Below are 24,335 nucleotides of genomic sequence, written 5' to 3'. Positions count from 1 at the left end.
AAAAATCTACTATTTAAAGAGTGTTTCTGCTACACAACAATAGTCGTCATCATCTACTTCGAGTACTTTCACCATGGTTCTGGTAGTTCGCGTTCACAAATGGCACGCGTGTTGTCAGTGTGACTTAGCATCCTCAATAGAAAAGGGGCGAGCGCGGGGCTTTCAAGGAAGGAAGCGTGACAATGACGATTATTGTTGTGTAGCAGAAACACTTCCCGAATACTCTTTTTTTTAGAGTGTAACACTTGCTGTCCAGCTTGCACTGTTCGCAGCAAGCCCACATGCACACACACCAATTGTTAAAGGAGCCCTGCAACACTTCTTGAGCATGGTCAGAAAATGCTGCTGATTGGTAATTGGGGCTCCCAAGAACACGCGAGCCAAGTATTATAGCACAGCGTGCGGCCTCGAATTCACAATAAATGATCAAAGTCAGCTAAAAATTGCTTTCTCTTCTCTCGACAAATAATGGAAAATGTTTTAAACTAAATCGTAGAAGGCCATCTATCAGCCATTGGCTGATTTTAACATGGCACGCTCAATCGTTACAGAGATCACTGCGGGAGGCCGTGACTTGTCCACACATGCACGTGCGATCACACTGAAAAAGTGGCATATTCAAAGAAAAAAATTGAAAACTGCTCAAGGTCACGAGGCACACTTGATGTGTTTTCTTTGGCCCTGCCATTCCTTTCTGCTTAGCTTTCAGCGCTTTTGTCGGGACGAGAGAAGAGACAATGAGTTTGCAGCGAGCTGGGAATCCTTGTAACTCCGCTCGTATGGGACGGATTTTAAAATTTTTTGCGACATTGAATCAGTGAGGCAATAAGCTCTTTTAGTGAATTCATTTCATGGTTACTTGAAAAAGTGTTAGGGCCCCTTTAAGTTACCTGAGGCTACACTGCAGACCTCTACAGCATTACAGTACCAGAAGACACATGGACCTCTTCAGTCTGGGACATTACTTAAAATGACACAGAATTTTTCACCTACTGTTTATTTTTTTTGTGTGCCAAATGGTAGGCCAAGTCCCATAGAGCATACCTGCCACACTCCCAGTTGTACGGGTCATAGAAAAATTTCCCGAAAATCGAGTTTTGCCCCGCTTGTCCAGTGTGCAGTCTTGCCGCTTGAGCAAAGTTGTCTGGCCACATAGTAAAAAGGATTCTTCTTTTCTTTTTAAACGATGATAGCAAGGTTCAACTCAATTCAATGCACGTTTTCGAGATGCGAAAATAGCGCCAGAACATGTGGGCTGCCGAGTAGAAGCAGGGAAATTGCTCATGGCTGTACAGTTTTTAAAGGTCACGCACATTAACGATAAAAAAAAAAACTCCATTAGTAGAGGGAGGGCAGTGACCAAGTGGTACGGTTGATGCTTTTGCTGGCTGTTGAATATGCCAGCATTCTAGGAAGTGATGGTGGCCCCGCTGCGGTGGTCTAGTGGCTAAGGTACTAGGCTGCTGACCCGCAGATCGCGGGTTCGAATTCTGGCTGGGACGGCTGCATTTCGCATGGAGGCAGAAATGTTGTAGGCCCATGTGCTGAGATTTGGGTGCACATGAAAGAACCCCAGGTAATCAAAATTTCCGGAGTCCTCCACTGCGGCGTCTCTCATAATCATATGGTGGTTTTGGGACGCTAAACCCCGCAAATCAATCAAGGAAGGGATGGTGGTCAGACTGCTCGCAATGCTCTGCCACTGCACTCAGTTCGTTTGGTGTTCAATCGATGGAGGTCGTTCCTGTGCTGCCGCATCTTTTCGGCGATATTTTTATATTTTTGGTTTCCCGATGTATAAAATGGGCAGCCGGCCATTCTCCCAGCCGTCAAACGCCCCATCCCACCACGGCACTGGTTTTCGTGCTAGACAGACAACTGCTGAATGTTTACGTTTCATATTACAGGCCAGAGGAGATTGCGGTGTACAAGAAAGACTTCGCCTCGTCCTCATTTCGCACTGGTGTTTTCCAAGAATGCCAACTAGGAGGTAGTTCGCATTTATCACGCAGGCTGCATCTTTTAAATTGCTGGTGCAACAGCGCACGCGAGAGAGAAAAAAAAGGGAGAGTAATTAGGGAGCTAGCACCTATGACAGGAGTACTCGCTTGACATGATGTGGCTAGGCGAGCGCGCGTTTGCAAACGAACACACGCACGGAGGTATGCGCGGCCCTCTTTGTGGCTGTGTATCTTAAGGACACACCCACGCCCTTAGGCATGCAAAGGAGGGAGGGTGTGGCTGTTAACCTTTGGTGTGGGGGGGAAAGCGCACAGTCAACCCTTTACCTTGACATAATAGGGAGGGGCGCGGCGACTCAGGCGGACAGGGAGAAAGGGGGCGACACAGCGACGCACCTTCACTCTCCCCCTCCTGCACACTGAAGGGGAACTGCGCATACTTATGCCCATACCTCTTCACACACTTTCTGTACCTTTTCTCTATGCATTCTCTTTCCCCTCTTACTCAAGGAACTAAGCTGAACCATGCTTTCGCAAGGGTTCATCGAAGCTAAAGGCAGGGCTTTTTTAATCTGCTCGCCACGAATAACCAGCGCTTTTCCTTTTTGCAAGTCGGAACTTTTTTTACTTTTTTTATAATCCGACTGTTTTCTTCTCTCACTCTTTCTCTTGACCCCATCTTCCTTATCAAGCACTCCTCCCCCTTATCGCTTACCTTTTCCTTCCTACATTTTGGGTTTTTTTCTGTGTTGTTTTTTTACTCATCCGCAAGGGTTGCCAAAAGGAGTGCCTGTTTTCTTTTTTTACGCGTTCAAGCTATGAGCGGAGAATGCCAAGCTGGGGGAAAGCGAGTGGTCTGCAGAACTGTACTTCATTTCTTTTGTTTCTCTCGTGTCTTTACACCTGTGAGCTTACAAAGAAGCTTGGAATCGGTGCAGTATGTTCTGAAAATCTCTTATGGTGCTCGCCCTCTTTCGCTAAAATGTGGTGGGCTGAACAAGTTTTAAAAGGAAGGCTGTGGAGTTTTCCAGGGGACAAGAGGACTAGCAACACTAAACTCGGTAGTTCTCACCGGCCACTCGACGTAGAGGCCTTGGCTGTGGTCTTGTTGTGCAGGCCTACCGTCAGTCATGGCTATAAATAAGGAGCACGAGCTCAAGAAGTATCTGCAAGTATTCCTGAAACAGTATAGAACGGATTTCGGTTGCATTGTAGAATCACGAATGGGGAAGGCACCACGCACGCTGCATCGTTTGTGGTTGTGACTTCGGGGTTTCACATGAAGGCAGGTCGGACATTGTCGCTTACATCCGGTCGCAAAAGCACGTCAGCACTCTTCACAGCCAAGAAAAGCAACAGCAGCTGGGACACTTTCTCAAAAAGAAGGTGGTGACAGTGACGTTCGTGCTGAGTGCTTGTTCACGTGATTTTTACTAGAGCACAACATTCCGCTGACTGCTGCCGACCTTGTGGGTTTCTTGTTCCGCAAGGTGTTTCTTACATCAGACATTGCAAAAAGGTATGCCTGTGCTCGAGCGAAGACAACTGCAATCATTGCAGAAAATGGCTAACCATTTTCAAGAAGGGATTTCGAGTGCACTTAAGCAAACTGTTTTCGCTATTGCAACGGACGGCAGTAATGACAGCGAGTCCCAACCCTGTCCAATTCGAGTGACGTACTATGCGCAAGATACGCGACTTGTTGAGAGCAGGCTGCTTTGCTTAAGTACCCTACAAGGACAAGCAACTGCGCATAATATTGGAAAGCTAATTATCGATGCGCTGGCGTATTTTGATATTTCAGTTTCTAACAGTGTAGCCTCTTGCTCGGATAATGCCAACTTCATGCTGGGCTAGAAAAATTGAGTGGCTGCAGTGTTAACAGAACCTAACTAGAATATAAAATGTCACAGATTTGCCACAAAAGCAAAGCAATGAACGCGATAGCAACAAGTTGGAAAGTCACATGCAGAATGGCCAGCAGATCGAAACGTTCCCCGCTTTTCTCATGCACAAGTGACAGGCGACACGTACTCACAGGTACAGATGACCGCAAATAAGCGTCTCAGTTGTTACTTCACTGTGTCTGAAAAGCGCCCCCTTTTCGCAAATGGAGACCATGCAACGATTGCAGTGACCTTCGGGCACCCGGTAGCTATAACAGAATCGTTCCAGTGAAAGCTGAAGGCCAGCCAAGATGTACAATCCTCCTCATCAGGAGATAAGGGCGCACAAATGAGCGTCGATTCCCTCCTCTCCGCGCGGCAAAGTACACGTGGGAGATGAGAGCGCACACAGCCATGTTGTGGCGACGGGCCCTCATTGCATCATCTTTCTGGTCATGCAGAAAACACTATAGTTCCCCCTCAAGATGCCCGTCAACAGTGGTAAGTAGTAGATATAAATAGCTTGTCGTTTGAATGTTGAAGAAGGTGCTTCTCCGTGGCTCAGTAGTTAACACCTCGCATTCACAACTTGGAGCTCCCACGTTGAATTCCACGCGCCGGAGTCTTTTTCTCGATTATTATATATATATACGTATACATATACGGTGAGTGACGGCGACCCCAGCGGCAAATTCCAGTAGAGAGTGCGTCCATATAATTGATATCGCAATAATAAGATCGTATGTCCGTACCATCTTTTCAATCTTGCTGCTAAGAAGGCAGCATTGGGCCTACCTTCAAAGGCAGATGAAATTTCTGGAGAAGCACGTGCACCCAGCCACCCTTTCTACGGCCGGGCAACAGCCTAGTCACGAGGACATGTCTGTCTATTTAGGTACGCATCAATAAAGCCTCTTGCGAAGGGATGGAACGCCCCCGCGGCCAGCGCTCGCGGTTCCTCTTTTCCCGGCGCACAGAACGGGTTTCATTCTCTCAGCGAAGGAACAAACCTTTGTCAGGGAGAGGGAAACTGGGTCAGTGAACAAAACTAGCGAGCGGACGGCCGCACGCTCTCTGACACCGGCCTTAAAAGAAGGTGGTCGAACCCGCAACCCCCTGCGAGCCGAGGACGTCAACGGCCAATGAGTAAGCATGTACTCTTGTTTCTATACTATCTCCTCGCAACATTTGAGCGCTATTGCTAACGCCTAGCAATATAGTGTCGTTTTGTTGATCTAGCCTGTTACTTTATTCGCCCGAACCCGTGTAGCTGCAATAAAACTAGCTAAGGATAGAGGGCGTTAACGTACACGGTATGACTGTGTGCAACTGAAACATTAGCTAGGCTTCTGCGTCAGTCATACACAGGATGAACCCCCTACATCTAGCGCCCTATGTAACGAATTCAGCAACGCGGCTAGTTTTCCAGATGCGAACAACTACTGACGCTCCCCCACACGTAGAATAACAGGAATGTCGGAATTCCAAGATTTGTCAATGTTGTCTGATGTCGCGTCCCAGATTGGCGATCCTTTGGCTAATGGGGAGGCACTCTTAAGACTTTCCGACAGCGTAGATTTTGTTCGTTTGACGCGGGATAATTAGGACGGTGCAGAGACCACGTTAGAAGAGATTAGGCCTACGTTGAAAAGCGTCAAGCATGGCGCTCCGGCATCTCACAAGGCGAACAAGAAGGCACCGCCACAACTTGCCCCGACAGGCGCCCCAACTATAGGCGAGTCTATGGACAACAGTTTGCCCTCGAGCAAGGTACTCTTACGGAATGCGCCGTCAGTTTATGCAAAGCCTCGCGAGTGCCCTGTAGAACACAGCATAGACCTCCATGCAGACTGTGCGACCTTATGTCAAGGTAGACGTACCTACCTACACGGGTTACCACGACTGCAAGAGCGCCGAGTATTTTGACCAGTTGCTCTATGATCAGCTGCTGACGGGGCTTTCTGACGCCGAACTTCTCGAGCACGTGGTCCCGGTGTTGCTCACGGAGCAAGCGGCCTGATGGTTCCGACTTATCGGACATCGCGCCTGCACGATAGAAGAGTTCAGCGACAGCTTCCGTGGTGACTACCTGACAGATAATTATGAGTGGCATTTGTGGAGGGAATCTGAGCTACCCACCCAGCATCCGAACGAATCCTTGTTGGAGTATGTACGGTCAATGGACAAACTGTATCGTCTCGCTAACCCTCACGCCACCAACACGAAAAAAGTTGAGCGCGTTACGCGTCATGCACACCCGACTTTTGCGGCGCACTTTGTGGGGTCTCGAATTGGTGAGCGAGCGCCACGCTACGCTCTTGGAGGGAACGGACACAGAAGACGCGGTCGTTACAAACCAACAAACACATACAAACATTTATTTAACTAATTTCAGAAGGACGATATCGTCCGCCGAATTGATACATCAATTGTAATTAACATGCTATCATACCAAAAAACATAACACAGTAACACACCAAACACACAATAACATACCCAAGGCGGCGTCGCCAACGCTTGACTTACCACGTGGGCCGCCCCCCCCCCCCCCGGCGCGCAGGCCCGCGGTGCCCCGCGCCGAGGACCCACGCTAGAGACAACCGTTCGCGGCAACCGCCACGCCCAGAAGAGACTCGCTCAACTCTCGCCCGCCACCAAGGCTCGCTTCCGCCAGGAGTCACTGCCGGCACTACCCCATGATGATGATGACGATAGTGGTGCTCAACGCGAATACAATGCCACCTATCGCCTGGCGGTCGTCACCCGAAATGCGGCTTTGGGTCGAGACACGTGCGCCACAAGGCGCAAACAACTTTACAGTGGTATTAGCACCCGCACATTCCCCCAACCTTAAATCAAACCATATCTCAAAAACAAAAAGATAAACTACACAAGCTTTAACAAAAAAATGACACCACATGTCCATAATGTCCTTGCACCATGACACCGCCGCTGGTCGACACTGCTGCACTGTCCGGCTCGACTTCATCTTAGTACCGGCCCCGCAACATCAACATTGCCGTCGGCGCGATGAACCGTCACTAGCATCGACACGTCTTCTAGTTCCGACCAGCACTCACGAGGGCGCCGGACTGCAGGCAGTTGCGCAGGTCTCGGGCGTCTTCATCACCCGACGTCACGACCGCATTCCTGGCCAGCGGCGCTGACGATGTACACAAGACAGCCGGCCATGGATCACATCACTCCCGCTGCGTATATGTAAACACTCGAAACAAGGGAGCAGGGCCTACGAAAGGGAGCTTTGGGCTTTTTTCCCATTTGGTACGATGGTCAGTACGGATAGCCCCGACCTCCAGCTCCCATGTAACCAAATTGGCCGACATGGTCGAAACCACCACCACTGCGCATCACACTTGTTTGGTCCAGCTGGAAAATTCAATTGTCCGGATTCTTACGACCCTCGAAACCCAATCTAAGCAACTGGAATCTTTCACCTATATGCTTAACTCTCTGCAAGAGTCGCTTCCCCCGGCAAAAAAGAAGGAACGCGCACGTGTAGGCGCTTCCTCTACTTCGAAGACCTAGATGGCGCGTGAAAAGGACCACGATATTTTGCAGTGGAACTGCCGCAACTTTCGTCATAATAGGACCCCTCTCCACCAATATCTTCTCACCCGCTAAACATTACCCCATTTTCTCCTTATACAGGAGACTCGGGCGGCCCTTGCCGTCCCGGGCTACCGTGCATATCACGCTACGACGGGAAAGCCACTTGCATCCATTTATGTACGCAATGACGTTCTCGTTGAACCACTAGGCGTACCCTCCCCCCTCCTGAAGCATTTAGTTGGTGTGGTCTATTACCAACCATCCGCCTGTATTTCTCTCGCTCTGATGTCCTTTTACAACCCCCCTGTCACGTCCTCTTTGTTTGGTGTTCTTGGCAAATTCCTGCACTCCCTTCCATCGACCACCGATATCCTCCTTGGGGGTGACATTAATGCTCCTCATGGGCTCTGGAGTTACCCCCAAACACTCAAACCATGTCGCTTTCTACACTGCCTGGCCCAAAAACGCCATCTCACCCTTCTTAATACTCCTGACAGCCCTACTCAAGCAGGCACTGTTTCACAGCGTTCCACTACACCCGATCTCACGTTTTCTCGGAGTTCCCTTCCTTTTTACTGGCAAGTTTCCACTGAAAATTTTTTCAGTGATCACCTTCTCATACACATCACCACCCCTTTTTCCCACAATAGGCGGAAACAACGAGTCGCTCACACTGACTGGGAAGCATTCTGTAATGGCCTTTTGTCTGACTCATTTAAAACTTACGACTGGACGTCGCGGATCTCCGCAGCAATGACATCCTGTAGTCGCCGCGCTCGTTTTCAACTCCCCATTCCTGACCCTGATCCTCACTTCCTCCGCTTATGGCGATGTCATCAACGTTTGAAACGCGCTCTCCGCTCCCAGCCACACAACATCCAACTTTCCTTCCGAATTGATGCTCTGCGGGCTGAAATTATCGCTTACGGCACTTCTCTCGAGCACTCTCGTTGGAACACGCTGTGTGATGGCCTTGACTCCGCACTGCACTCGCGCTTCACATGGTCTCTTTTTAGGTCTCTCTTAGGTACCAAGCCTGCCGTCGCTCCCACCCTAGCTAAAGTTCCCGCTCAAGGAACTCCATCTGATGTGTTTGAAAATTTAAAAATCTCTGTATCTCCCACCCCCCCCCCTCACACCTTCCTACCCAGATTACTGTGGCGAAGCTAACCCAGACCTGGACTGCCCAATCACCCTCAGGGAGGTGGAAGCTGCCTTAACCACTCAATCTACCCGCTCGGCACCCGGTGAGGATGAGATAACATATACCACATTACGTAATCTCCCCGACAATGCGAAGGAATTTCTCTTACACACTTTCAACGAAGCATGGAACAGCAGCTGTCTTTCAAGCCCTTGGACATCATCTCTAATTTGCATGATTCCGAAGCCGGGCAAACCTCCATCTCACTCTGACCTTCGCCCTATCTCTTTGACGTCATGCGTTGGCAAAACTCGAGAGCGAATGGCCTTGACTCGACTGTCTGATTTTATTGAGGCGAAAGAGTTTTTCTCTCCTGCTCTTATTGGCTTCTGATGCCACGTTTGTGCGCAGGACTTGTTCCTTGTTCTTCAGCATACTTTTCTTTCACCTTCTCGTAGTCAGATCCAGGCGCTTGTAACCGTCAATGTAGGAAAGGCATTCGATGGCGTGAGTCATGACCACATACTCGCTCAGCTCTCATCCCTGTCATGTGGCTCCCGCATGTATTCTTACATCTGATCATTTCTTTCCAACCGAGTTGCTCGCTTTAGAGTTGATACTCATTTGTCTAACTTATACTCCCTCACCCGCGGCACTCCTCAAGGTGCCGCGGGTGAGGGAGTATGAGTTAGTATATGAGTAGTTAGTAGTATCTCCTACTCTATTTAATATGGCTATGGCTTCCCCTTGCTTCCCAACTGTCCCAAATACCTGACCTCCACCATATTTTTTATGCAGACGACATCACTCTCTGGTGTACGTCTGGATGTCCCGGCCACGTGCAGGATACTTTGCAACGTGGCCTGGACCTTATCGCTTCCTTTCTCGCTACTGCTGGCCTGTCCCCTGCACCGGAGAAATGTGAACTACTTTTGCTAAGCCGGTCTGCGTACCATTGCTCCCACAATACCCTCATCTCCCTACATCTTTCTAGCTCTCTCATCTCCACTGTTCAGCAATGCAAAGTTCTTGGCTTCTTTTTGCACGCGACAAAGAACACGCAGGCCCTACATCACGCTGTGAGGACTTGCCACTCGGTGACCCACCTCCTGCGACGCGTTGTCACTCGGCAGTCGGGGCTCCACAAGGCTCATGCGCGTCGGGTTGCACATGCGCTTGCCCTTAACAAGTTCTTGTACTTTGTACCATATGTTCATTTCACCCATACGCAACTCAACACACTCAAAAGAGCTCTATTAGGCCTCTGCAAGGCAGCTCTAAACCTCCCTGTCACTACCTCTACCACTAAGCTCTTTGCCACAGGCCTCTTCCATCCATTACGTTCTCTTATTTCTCTGCACCATGACTCTCAGATTGCCCGTCTTTCTCTCACTCATCAATGTGAGTGATACCGGCTTGGGCTATTAGCCCAAGCCGGTATCCCTCACATTCCCGTTTCCGTTCCCACCTTGCCTTCTGCCGCTAGCACCGCTGCTTCTAACCTTCGCATCCTTCCCCTCCCATCCAATATGTCTCCTGTCCATCACGCCGGCCGGCGTCATGCGGCAGCACAGCATCATTTTCCTTCTCTATCTACACAGGGAGTTGCCTACACGGATGCCTCATACATGGCTCCTCGGAGCTCGTGTGGCTACGTTATCTACCATCCACACCTTTCGGCACCTGACAGGCACACCAGCGGGCCATACACACACCCGCCAAATGCACTTTCGCTCGAGGTCCCTTCCATGGTCCTTGCCATGCAGTCATTTTCCTCCTTCCCTTCTCTCCCCGAGTACACGATTTACTCCGACTCTCACGCCGCCATCCGTCACATACGGAACAACACGTTGCCCCCTGCTCTTCAAGAGGAGGTCGAGCGAGCGGCCTCTGCTCTTCAACCCTCCACTGTCTTCCTCCGCTGGGTTCCTGGGCATTCGGGTATTAACGGCAAATGAGCTAGCTCACCAGCTTGCCCGTGATATATTGCACCGGGCACCGTTCATTCCCTGGCCCAGACCTTCGGAAGACAGTGAGAGCTCCGCGAATAACGATGGGCAGATCTCCTTGCGTCACACTATCAAGGAGGTATATCTCCAGCTCCGGCTCGACAAGTGTCTTTACCCTCCCCCTCATCCATCACTCACTGCGCTCGAGGCTCGAACTCTACAACACATCCAAATGAACTGCCTGATAACCCCCTCTCGCCTTTTCCTTTATAAATATAGGTCTAACCCCTGCTGTCCTAATTGTTCCTCCCCATACGCTGACCTGTCACGCTGCCTGTTTTACTGCCCAACTGCTCAGCAATCCAGCTATTACCCTCCCCCATCCCTTTCCATCACCTCCTGGCTCGACTGGATCGGTGCCGAAGAGGAAGAAGAACAGCGTCGACTGATCGCACAGGCGGTCGAAATGCTCGGCCTGTAAATTTGGCTGAATAAAAGTCTATTACTACTACTACGGCTAGCTAATACATCGGCGGCGGCCGAGAGGCCCATCAAAAATAAAACAAAAATCACTTTTCCTAACTTCTGCATCGCAAGATAAAAAAAAAAGTGAGGGAAGCAGAGCGCAACACCTCAACGCCACGATCCACCTAGTTGTGCCACATGCGACAGGTGGCTGCGCAGAGCCTTGCGCCTAATGAGTCGCTCGGCAACCACCAGCATCCACCCAGCACCCAGCCTAGGCGCAGAAGAGGCAGCCGCGAGGAGACATCCACTCTGTGAGATGGCCCTACCGCTCGCCGCACACAGCAGCTTACCGAGCGATCGGTGTCCACCGCCCCTGGCGGTGTCACGACGACCCGGCGTCGAGCCACAATACAAGTCAGCAACGACGCCCGGCTCCCTGAGTCCAAAGAGATAAAAGAAGCTATGTACAGAAAATCGGACCACCAACGAGGCTTCCGTACTCACTCGCTTCGGGCCTGGCCTACAAACCACGTGCTCTAGACCTTGCTCACCCCAGGATGCAGACCGCATGGCTCCCGTCTCAATTCAACAACGGTTTTGAAAACTAAGACCAAGAAAAAACAACACTTGTGATGGTGAAAAGGATGAAAAGTCAACCTGACGACAAATTCAAATGCGTCACAAATACCAATCTTCTCACTCTCAATAAAGCACACCACCGACGGTAGCAAAGAAGTCCCCCTAGGCCTACTCTACCCCGGCTCTAACAAAAGCTTGTACTGAACCGCAAAAACTGTCGTCCGATACTCCAAGAGACCCACGTTGGGCGCCAGTGTTGGGTCTCGAATTGGTGAGCGAGCGCCATGCTACGCTTTTGGAGGGAACGGACACAGAAGACGCGGTCGGTACAAACCAACAAACACATACACACATTTATTTGACTAATTTCAGAATGACGATATTGTCTGCCAAATCAATACATCAATTGTAATTAACACGCTACCATACCAAAAAAACATAACACAGTAACACACCAAACACACAACATACCCAAGGCATCATCGCCGACGCTTGACTAAACACGTGGGCCCCCCCCCGGCACGCAGGCCCGTGGGTACGTGGCGCGGTGCCTCGCGCCAAGGACCCACGCTAGAGACAACCGTTCGCGGCAACCGCCACATGAGAAGAGACTCGCTCAACTCTCCCCTGCCACCTAGGCTCGCTTTCGCCAGGAGTCACTGCCGGCACTACCCCATGATGATGATGACGATAGGGGTACTCAACGCGAATACAACACCACGTATCGCCTGGCGGTCGTCACCCGAAATGCGGCTTTGGGTCGAGACATGTGCGCCACACAGTGCAAACAACTTTACAGAGAGTGTCAGCACCCACACAATTGCAGCGGATGTAAGTTTGCAGACCTAGAAGAGCTTGTTACTGAGGCGAAGCGCATACAAGAGGACATCCTCGCTGCGCGATCGTATTGCCCACCTCTGCCCGCAGCACAGTCCATCAAGCCTGGCTGTGGGTCGAATGATGGCGAGGTAGCCTCGGAAGCGTTTAGGGGTAACACGTCAGCACCGTTCGCTGATGAGCACGCACCATGGGGAGCTGTCAGACCGCGCTTTGGACCCCTACGCGCACGGGCACTGTACGGCCCACGCTGCCCCTGCACATGATATGCCAAGAAAGGAGCACGCGGTCGACACAAGGCTTAATGAGCGGCGCAAGCCAGAGCGAGGACGACCTGATCGAGGCGACTTACGGTCGAGCCAACGTGATTTTCGCGGTCCTTGCTATCGGTGCGGCGTGCCGTGGCACATCGCCCGCGAATGCAACCGCACACCGAGTCAGGAGCAAACGCGCGGTTCGAGAAACAGACGGCAATGCCGGTGATCCACAATGGACCGCTGCGGCGATCAGCTATTCCACCGGTGCATTCAGATCACTTGCACCATCAGTCAGTCGCGCAGGTGAGGTTGTAAACTCGCCCACACCACTAATCGAGTCAAGATAGCTAGAAAGAAGTTCGTAGCTCTTTTGGATACTGGGGCAAGCGCTTCTTTGTTCGACAACGAAGTGTTGCACCATCTCTGGGAGAACAATATCCGCTTGAGACAAAGAAACACCATCTTCCGCCTGGCTACGAGCACAGCACAATCGAGCGGCGCGGCTAGGCTAGTGATACGCTGAGATAGACGCGCAAGGTGACGTTTCGTGCATCTTCCTGGGTTGTCAATGTCTCTAATACTGGGTCGAGACTTTCTCGATTTATTTAATTATTCATGTGTGGGGTTTAACGTCCCAAAACCACCATATGATTATGAGAGATGCCGTAGTGAAGGGCCCCGAAAATTTCGACCACATGGGGTTCTTTGACGTGCACCCAAATCTGAGCACACGAGCCTACAACATTTGTGCCTCCATCGGAAATACAGCCGCCGCAGCCAGGATTTGGTCCTGCGACCTACAGGTCAGCAGCCGAGTACCTTAGCCACTAGACCACCGCGGCGGGGCGGTCGAGGCTTTCTTGCCAAGTCAGGTATTGTCATTGACATTGCGAACGGCAGTTACCGAGAGCGCGAAGGAGACGCGCTAAAGCTTTTTTCGAAGGTTCCCGCATTGACATAAGCATGCCAATCGCAGGGAGAGGCACGAGTACACGGGGAGAAAAGCTCGCCGAGAAAGCGAGTAACCATCCCGCCAGAACAATGTGCTGTGCTGCAGGGAAGGGCAATGCTCCCACTTTTGGTAGAGGTACAGAGCCTACTAGAAGGGGAACGAGCACAGCTGTCGTCGTTGTTGTACCTGTATGATGCGATGTTTACTGACTGTCCCGGCCGCTCTACGCTGGTCAAACTTGGAATTGACACTGGTGATGCAAGACCTTGAAAATACAATCCCCGACTGATCAGCTTCGCTAAGCGGAAAACACTTGATGCCGCCTTGGATGAACTCATCGACACAGTCGTAGTTAAGAGGTCAAACAGCGCATGGGGTTTCCCGGTAGTGCTAGTTCCAAAAAAAGATGACACGTATTGCCGTTGTGTAGACTACCGCAGGCTAAATGAGGTTACGAAGAAGGTCGCTTACCCTTTTCCCTCCATTTCATTGTTGGTGTCCAACCTAGGCGAAACGAAGTACTTCACTACGCTCGATGCTAGCTGTGGATATTTTCAGGTTGAGATGGACGAGCGGGATAAAGAGAAGTCAGCTTTCACGGGCCACAGAGGACTTTTTCAATTTAGGAGAATGTCTTTCGGCTTGGTGGGAGCTCCCGCTACGTATCAGAGGCTAATGGACCGTGTTTTGGGAGACGCAAAGTGTCAGTACGCACTCGCCTATAAAGACGACATAGTGGTTTACTCGAAAACGTTCGAAAAGCACTTGCGTTACTTGAGAGACGTTCTAGAAAGGCTGAGGTCTGTGGGCATCACTCTGAACCGAAAGAAAGCTCAGATAGCGGCGACCTGAATAACATTATAGGGATTTACGCTTGACGAGTGTCACATTTTGCCGGATAAGGGTAAGCTTGAAGCGATAGTCAGCTATTCATCGCCGAATAATATCGGTGAGCTGAGGAGCATTTTGAGGATGGTGAGCTTTTATTGTCAATTCATTCCAAACTGCGCGGCAGTGCAGGCGCCTTTGATCAAGCTCTTGAGTTATGGCAAGCATTAGGCTTGGAGCCAAGAGCAGGAGGCCGCACTGCGTCGCCTCATAAAGTTGCTGGCCATTACGGCTCAGCTGCAGCTACGCTATTTGAACAAGGAGTTTGTGATTCACACTGATGCAAGCAACCTGGGCTTAGGAGCAGTTCTGCTTCAGGAGCATGGAGGTTCCTTCTGACCAATTGCGTTCGTGAGCCGTACGTTGACGCCAGCGGAGAGGAACTACTCGGTAAGCGAGAAAAAGTGTCTTGCGATAGTTTTCGCTCTCCGCAAGTTTGACTTTTACATCGACGTAGTTGCGTTTGTGATTGAGACTTACCACATGGCGCTCACGGTGTTGAGGCGCTTGAACGAATCAAGTGGCCACCTGGCGCGTTGGGCATTGCTGCTGCAGTGTTACGACTTCACCGTTCGCTACCGTAAGGGTACGAACAATGCCGCGGCCGATGCACTTTCGCATGCTCTAGTCCGACACGAGGCAAGTCACGCGACAACCCAGGAACGAACTGAGAGCGAGCCACTCACGCTGACGAAAAGAGCGGAGCAAACGTTAGTTCAAGGTAAGAGCGTAAACCACGTAAAGGCTATCGTTAGGGCAGAGATTGTTTGCAGCTGAACGGAACTGTTATAAGCTCAGCAGAAAGATCCATTCTGTCGAAAGGTCTTCGACGGGCTGCGGGAGCCAGATAGTAGTGAGACCACCGCACACAAGGAAGCAGCTGGTATTGCTGTCGATGCAGAGCGCTCGGCAACAGCTGGTAGTGCTGTGAGCATGCTGGATTCATATCTGCTGTATTCTGACAACGTCCTGCTGAGGTACATATCACCTCTCACCTGAGGATGGCACAAATGAGTCATTCAAAGTCGTAATACCGCGCACGTTGAGAGGAGCACTTCTTCGCTACTTTCATGACTCATGCATTGCTGGGCATGCGAGCAGCCCTAAGACTTACGCTAAGTTGTGTCGCCTTGCTACCTGGCCAGGCATGAAGCGGGATGTAATTCACTACCCTCGTTCATGCCGTGTGTGCCAAAGCGTCAAGCCACGAGGCGGGCGTCCGCCCGGCATCATGCAACCGATTAACAGTCAGACTCCCTGGCGAATAGCGGCCTGTGACGTAATGGGCCTGTACCACACAACTCTTAGCAGAAACAAATTCTTGCTGGGATCCCGAATCACTTCCCTAAATGGGTGGAACTTTTCCCCCTTAGGAAGAGGAAGTTGATGGCTCAAGTGATCTTAGCGAAATTGATGGAGGTTTTCACCAGGTTAGTGTTCTTTGAGTAGTTAAATACAGACAATGCGTCTTATTTCACGGCGCCGCATTGGGCATCAAGCACAAGAAAGCAACCACCTACCATGCTCAGTCAAACCCCACAGAGCGAGTCAATCGCAACATCAAGCACAAGCTTGTTTCATTCTTTAAGAAACATAAGGACTGGGATACCTACCTTCCAGAGATTGGTTTTGCATTGCGATCGACCGTGAACCGATAGACTGAGTATACTCCTTCGTCTCTGAACCTGGGGAGAGAACTGCCGAATCCGATGGAGACTGTACTTGCAGATCACAGGGGAGTGCCAGTGGCGACATCAGCACATGCTGAATACGCAACGCAGCTGCGGGAGAAGCTAGCGGAAGCTTTACATAAAGCTCAGTATAATCTTAGCACTGCTAGGGCACAGCAGAAGGCGCAGTACGACCACACGCATTGGAACGTATACTGCCAAGTGGGCAATCTGGTGCTGCGGCCCCATCATGTTCTGAGGAATGCTAGCAAACAGTTTGCTGCCTCCCCAGCACCGAAATGGTCTGGGCCATAACGAGTGCGACGGAAAATTTCCTCGCTCGTTTATCGGCTTGCGAACATGAAAGGCAAACCGAGCAACGGACCAGTGCAGGTATGTGACTTGGAACACTACGTGGCACAGGAGGGGCATGAGGACTATGGCCAGTCCCCCTCCAAGCCGCCCACGGTGGGTGAGATCGCTCGACACCGAGTGAGGAACCGAGAGCGCCTTTATTTCCTGCGTAACAGGCGAAGACAACTCTCCACGGCAGGCCGTGTTCGATATGTTCGACGCGAGCGGCAAGGGTTCGCGCGCTACACATGTGCGATTGTTAACCTGTTCTTTTTTCTGTGTGGACTTTCACCGAGCAGATGGAGAGTCGAAAGGGAAAGAGGTGCCGCCGGAACAGCTCGGAGAGGAAACCACTCCTCTCATGGGATCACCGCTAAGACCATGCATGTCGTCATCATGGCCCCACCCAACCAAGCAACGCCACTTCCAACCTACCCCATCGCCCTCATCACTGGGCCTGTACGCAAGAGGCACCAGGTTGACCAACCGCCAGCCCAGCCGGGAGAGCCAGCCGCCTCGAAGCCGCTATGACAAGCACAAGCCTACCTAGTGGACCCACAGTTTTCCGGCACCCTTGGCCTCTGCTATCTCAAGGCCATGGCGTAGCACACCCAAGATGAGACTCCCAAGCCCGCCAGACCAGTGAAGCTGTGACTTGATGCGGCAGCCCAGACCATGCTGTAGAGGGCGGCCTGAGCCAGTGCTGAACGGTACTGTCATCTACTGGTAACTCTCAGTCGTCATCAACGACCTAAGTGGCAGGGGTCAACGGGGCATGGTGTGGACAGGAGTGATACCGGCACCGAATCCAGGGCGGCAGTAATGGCGGCGAAAGCGACAGCAGTGGCAGTAACGGTGGAGGAGGTGACAGCGGTGGTGGTGACTGGCCATTATGCAAGTGAGCACGGCAACAGTGGTGGTGGCTACTTTGGATACAGCGGCGACAAGTAGGGGCACTGGCAGCACCCATAGCAGAGGGCCAACCGAAGGAGTGCATGGATTTGGACCCTCCGTCCTAGCCTTCCTCGATGATGAATAACAAAATATTCTCATGTTGCAGTTTCTGTCATTTGGGGGTCTTCTTAAGGTAGGGAGGATGTAGGGAAGCATGTGCGCCCAGCAACCATTTCTATTTTACAGCCGCGCGATAGCGTAGTCACGAGGACATGTCTGAACCTTTAAGTAAGAGTCAATAAAGCCTCTTGCAAAGGGATGAAACACCCCCTGCCGCCAGCGCTTGCGATTCCCCCTTTTCTGGCGCACAGAACGTGTTTCACTCCCTCAGCAAAGGAACAAACCTTCGTCAGGGAGAGGGAAACCGGGCCTGTGAACGAAACTAGCGAGCGGACGGCCGCATGCTCTCTGACACCGGTCTTGGGAGAAGGAGGTCGAACTCGCAGCTCGCACCTGCTTGGTATCTCCAGAGATATTATCGCAAAGTTTGTAATATCTCCTGTAATGAAGCAGCAAAGGAAATTGCTAAGTGTTAATTACAAAAGCAACGCAAATCAAAATATTGATAAAAATTTGGTCATTGGCTAAGTAACCAATTCTTTGATTTCAAACTTCAAGCCGCAGGAGCAGCACGAGTTTTACACTTCTGTGCAAAATTAATTGCAGCTTGCCAGTACATTCATCTCAAGTTTCCTCTAGAAGATGCGGCTCTGATAAACGTTGAAGTTGTTAGTCTTAAGATCATATATTGCATGTCTTTCAGAAATGTTCAATTTTTTGTAAAGAAGTTTCTAGCCATGCTGCTGCAACGGGTGCAGGAAAGTTGTACCGAAACTCTTGACGCTCTAGAAATGAAGTTCGCAAAGCTTCAGGCTTGGCGTCTAGTAGACGCCCAGTAGACAACTATCATCATCATCAGCCTTACTACTTCCACTGCAGGACAGGGGCCTCTCCCATGTTCCGCCAGTCAACTCGGTCCTGTGCTTGCTGCTGCCATTTTATACCCACAAACTTCTTAATCTCATCTGCCCATCTAACTTTCTGTCTCCCCCTAACTCGTTTACCTTCTCTGGGAATTCAGTTAGTTACCCTTAATTACCGGTGGTTATCCTTTCTGTTTGCTACATGCCCGGCTTATGTCCATTTCCTCTTCTTGATTTCAACTATGATACAACTATATAGAAAACTGAAAGGCCGAGACAAGTTCTTTAAGTTCAGCCGAATCGCAGAAGTGATGCTGGCTATACTGTCGATACTACACAGCAACGCAGAGTGCGAGCAGCAGTTCAGTGTCGTGAAAAGCACAAGGACACAATTTGGCTCGTCCATGTCTGATAAGACACTCGTAAATGTCCTTCTCGGATAATGTCAGAACAATGGGTTTTGTTATGGTCAAACATATACTGATGATATTTTTCAAAAAGGCAAAATCGACTGCAACAAAAGCCTTGCAGAAGTGAGGCCTTGATTTTCATGTTATTGTGATCATTTTGAAATCTCGTCATAAAATTCTTGTTTGCTTGAAAAACAAAAACAGTGTCACTTTAGGGCGAAGCGATTAATGCAATAGCAACAAATTAGATTGCTATACGAGGTAACATTAGCAGCCGACTTTTATATATTCACAAAGGGTTGGCTTAAGCGATTACGTTTGCACCGGTGAGCGAAGCTGTTTTTGTGCTGTCTGTTTCAACGCAAATTAAAGGAGCACTCACTAAAATTTTACATCCCGTTTTTTCTGCTGCAATAATTCAGTAGCTTATAGTAAACCGTGGTCGCAATCATTTTCAACGAAGACGCCCAGGGCACCGTCATAATTCTTTCTAGGCTGTTCTTGACTTGTGCCACCCCCGAAAATATACTGCCGAGGCTTTGACTTCAGCTTTTGTACCCACGATCAGCTGACACCAAAGGAGGCAATCCTTCCCTCTGTTGAAAAGAGCCCGTATGGAATCTTGCTAATAGTCGTGACATCCCCTCCCTCCTCCAAAACTTGTATGCCGACACAAGGAAACCAGTCGTTGCACTATGGTGTTGTACTTCTGTGCAAGTACATAAAAAAAGTGTGATCTGTTTACTCTAGGAGAGAGTGCTCGCAACAAATTCGGCTCCAACATTCGTGATGCAGGTGGTTGTTTGATGTCGTGACGTGAGGTGGGACATTTCCTCTGCAGATGCGCTACACGCAATCGAAAAACTGATCCTAATTGTGTTTTAGGTTATATCAACTGATAATATTTCAATGTTTGTGTACACACAAATCTATCCCACAACTTTTCTTGCCTTCAAAATTTTGTCACGACTGCTTTAAATGAAGAGCCCAGCACTTAAAAGGGTAGCCATTACGAATGTCTGTCAAGATAGCGCATTCAGCAGCACTTGCGACCATCCCCGTCACAACAGCACAGCGCCCCTCATGGTATCATGACCGACAAAAATAACTCGTAAGCAAGCGACAAAAGGCCTCACATGTGGAGATATATTATCGCATGTGCCCCTCCCATGACGGTGACGGCCGGGTCGCGTGTTTGACAACCGTATGCTGCAGAACGCGAAAGAGAAAGGGGAGACGCCCATGACGTCTGCTACGGCGCTCATTTGCAGCGGCTACCACGAACGTCATTTCTGCATTCAGTTAAAATTTTTGCTGTTTTTTGTGGTTGCCGCGCCAGCAGCCAAGGCCGCTGAAGACTCACCGGTAGCGCCTGTACAGAGAGCAGCTGTGTGTGTGGTGTATTTTGTGAATAAGATTGCTTTTGAGTTGTTTTGAAACTACTGAAACCTTGAGTAAGCAGTCTCGGGCAAACTGCGTCGGGGTGGTACTGAGAGCAGCTGTGTGACTTGTTTTGTGAATCGGATTGCTTTTAGGTTGTTTCCAAACTACTGATACCGTAAGTAAACAGTCTCGGGCAAATTGTGTAGACAGACTGCATGTATATAAGACGTACTTTACGGCCGTACGTCACCATTCATGTATTGACCGATTTCGAGGCTACCGACGGTATTGCCTACACGATCGATGCACATCGTTAGTAATTGCGAATTTAAACTATCAAGTGGTCATAATGCGCCCCAATCGGTTTTTTTTACTTGAAGCGAGAGAGGTGCAAAAACGTGAAACAGTTGTTTAATTACTGCCCTGTTTTAAAATAAGATTGCCTAGTTACTTGACATTGCAGTGTGGGTTCATGATACCTGCCGCAGATTGGCGGACTTTGTGCAGCAGTCATTCTCTAAAATACTGCACGTGTATAACTTGCAGATCACCGTGGGTAATATTTTTAAGCAAAATCAGGGAGATATGGGGTAGTTGCAGTGCTAAACAAAAACATGATATGACAACATGTGCTTGGCTCCCACTGTGATCACTGTGATCGTACTGAGCAGCTTACTACAATGATGAATAAAAAGAAAACGTACATCGCAGGCAGATGGTGCAAAAAAAAAAACTGAATGACGGCTAAGGGTGGCTTTAGTTTCCAATAAATTTCTGCAAGTGTATGTTTATGCCAGATGTTTTATTTGTATTACTTCCAAGACCTGAGGGCACCGCAGCAGGGAGTAGACAATCCAATGCACATAAATAAAGTGAGCATTAGTAATTTCTAACTTTACAGTGTTACCTATATGGTTGCGTGGTTCAGAGAGGATCAGGTGTTTTATTATAAGTAAGCAAGAACTAATGGATAGAGAAAGTAAACATCCTGTGAATAATGTCATCAGGTTCCTCCCGTCTCAGCACTTTTTTTTATTTTTCATTGCAACCAACTCACTTTATTATTTCTATGCTTCTACATTGAGCCTTCGCTGGGAGTCACTCTTGCTGCCTTCATGTGGATGGCTTCAGACAGGCAACGTGCATATTCACAATAGACTCGCAGCAGTTTTTCTTAACTCTGGGACCTGCTAATGTGATATTTTTGCAATATAGCTCTTCCATAACTGTTTTAATAAACTTGTCATATATTGACTTGAACATGCTGCGCTCAAGTGTAAACAGTGTTTTCAGAAACAGAATGAAGAAAGTTCAGCTTCATTTGCGAAGTGAACTGGGCCGGTTGGTATGTACATTACAAATGTTGGATTTAGACAAGTTGTACCGATCTGTTTAAAACTCTCAAGTACAAGTACACTGCAGAAACTGCTCAAAACATGAACAGTGAAGTACGGCTGTTACATGCGGCCGTTAGAATGGGGATTGAATCTAAAACTATGTGTTGTTAAAACTTAGGCATGAGCTAAACAAGCGTGGCGAAAAACGAGCTCCCCACGCTATGGAACCCCGCGGCTATTGCCGCACGTCTCGCTCCAACGCGTAAATCTTGTCCGTCTACTACTCGTCGTAATGCCATGAGTGTGCAGATGCCGCCTGTCCACGCAGTCAGCCCCGACACTGTTTACTTACGGCTTCAGTAGTTCGGAAACAACCCCAAAGGCAGTCAGATCACTGGCATATTGACACAACGCAGCACCGTGATCACCTGCTCCTCACCCGCGATCGCGGCAGTGACGGCGGCGAGGACAGACGAGAGTGTCAGGCATTGTGCTGAAATGACGTTTGCAGTGGTGGTAGCCAATGAGCGCCGTAGCAGACGACATGGGCGTCTCCCCTCTCTCTCGCTCGTTCTCCAGCATACGGTTGTCAAACACGCGGCCTGGTCGTTTCATTTCTGCTTCAGCCGCATTTGTCCCGAGCACTAGTGCGCTTTTACTAGCACGTGAAATAGACGATGCGTAAGCGATGTTATCGGTTTGAACTCTGTACAGATCAGCGGGGACCATGAAGTTCCGCTGAGAGTGTTGGTATCATTTCTATCGCAATAACCCCCCCCCCCCCTCCTGCGTTCAACATGCCTTTCAGTGATATATGCTTAGTGATATATATCACTAAGCGTGACCTAATGCTGTGCTTGCAAACATGAAGGGTAGTCTTAAGCAACTACTTGTTATAATCTGTGGATTATTCGGGTTGTAGATGACAGCTACATGTTCGAAATCAGTTCGAAATGAAGATGTGTGAAACAATAAGAGACCAATTATTCCTCCTGAATACTGTAAGCTCTCTCTCCCTCGAACACCAACATCAGCTGCAATTTCACGGAACGACAGCCATATAGTCTATTTAGGCGAAAGCATCAGATGCCTTATCAAAAGGGAAAATTGATCACCAATGCCATTAACATGAGGAATGCAAGAAATCATCTTTACATGAAGACATCACCATATGACATCAGAGATCAGAAAATTTTGTGACATATTGGTAGGCCACATAACTTGACACCATCATATTACATCTTCGCATGGTTGAGATGGGCCGATCACAAGGGCAGTGCTGGAAGTAGGAAACATTCCAGCTGGAAGTAGCTGGAAGTAGGAAACATTCATTGAACTCAACAAGAAGAAAAAAATAGGTTTTTCTTCAATGAGAAATAAAAAAAGACAATCTCAACAGTATTATATTGCCGCAGAGATCGCTTCTACTAATCTTTTTACGAAGAGAACCAACGAGACGCTGTGTGGGCGTCTACATGGCCTCACGCGTGCTCGTCCATCTTGGCGCAGGGCAGCGCATGCCTCTCATGCACGGGCACAAGCCTAGAGACTGACCTGGTTTTTGTTCAGAAAGGGACACGTGTGCAGAATGCTTTATCGGACTCTTTGTCGTATCACAGCTATTTTTCTGTGTTCGTTCTTAATAAATCATTGTGTGTGTGTTCCTCCTCTTGTATTACGTGACAATATACTGAGGCATGGAAATAATAAGATTGCAATAGCTTGCAAGAGAAAATGAAACGTGAATGCTGTAAAAGAATGCCAGGCCTGCGCGGAAGGCGCAGCACAGTCATAGCGAAAGCTAAAAGAGCGGCCTCTCAGAGTCTTTTTTAAACACTCATTCGGTAACTGCTGCAAAAACACTTGCTTGATACCCACTCCGGCATTAATAATAAAGCTTTTTGGGTAGTTGGCTGGCATTGCTATGCTATTTTTGTCATTCTTCGGAGAAGCGTAGTGTCTGATAAACACTTGCAAAACATTTTGTGCCAATTGTTCATGTAGTGGCTGACGACGAAGAGGAATTATGCCTGTAGTGGGTATGGGCCATATATAATCGGTGAACAAAAACAAGCTTTTGTAATGGGTTGCAGCATTGGACGACCTATTCGTTACGCTATATGCATTGTGTGATGACTGGTTGTTCTTTGGTTTTAAGGGGGGAGGCTACCCTGGAGACCGAACTTTTTTATTTTTTAAGATATCTGGATGAAACTTTCAGGGGTTGTTCACTACAATAAAACTAGCACAACTGCTAAGTTTCACGAAGCTGTGTTTCTTAGTTCCAGAGTTATCGAGGTTTAATTGGGTGCTTCACATGGGTGCCTGAGGAAGAGTCGTGAGAAATCCCAGGACATAGTAGAAAGCTGAAATTCATTGTGGTCATTCCTTGATAGCTATCCCAGGGCGCTACAAAGCCGTTTTTTTTTTTAATTTCCCCCCCCCCCCCCAAAAAAAATTTTCACGCAACTTTGAATTTGATGTAACCAGTAATGACCAGATTCATCAAAAATTAATTGTTTATTATAAATTAACAGCACCAATTTTCAAAAAAAGGAGCTTGTTACGCCCTTGCAAGGTCATTCAGGAACAGAATAAAAAAAACGACACACAAATCTGATGAACGGTTTTCGAGTTTTTGCTTTCCTCAGCACCACAACTAGCAAAAAAATCCGTTCTGAGAAAACAGGCCGAGAAAGTTCAAAACACGTGTTTTCTTCAAAAAGCTCCAGCACAGTAGCTAGAAGTGTCCTGGCGCACTCTTTTCTTCTTTTGCCTGGCCTCCATCTTCTCTTGGTGTCTTTTAGAATTCT

The 24,335-nt window shown here is 49.1% G+C and overlaps 1 protein-coding gene across 2 annotated transcripts in view; it reads left to right on the top strand.

The window, feature by feature from the left end:
• LOC119172490 (cytoplasmic aconitate hydratase) overlaps positions 1–24,335 on the top strand; it is a 609,523-nt gene that overhangs the window by 560,775 nt on the left and 24,413 nt on the right. The window lies entirely within an intron of this gene.

Source organism: Rhipicephalus microplus, chromosome 4 (genome assembly GCF_043290135.1).
Source record: "Rhipicephalus microplus isolate Deutch F79 chromosome 4, USDA_Rmic, whole genome shotgun sequence".
NCBI classification, from domain to species: Eukaryota; Metazoa; Arthropoda; class Arachnida; order Ixodida; family Ixodidae; genus Rhipicephalus; species Rhipicephalus microplus.
The sequence above is the reverse complement of the archived record's forward strand: the minus strand, read 5'-3'. Positions and strand labels throughout refer to the sequence as shown.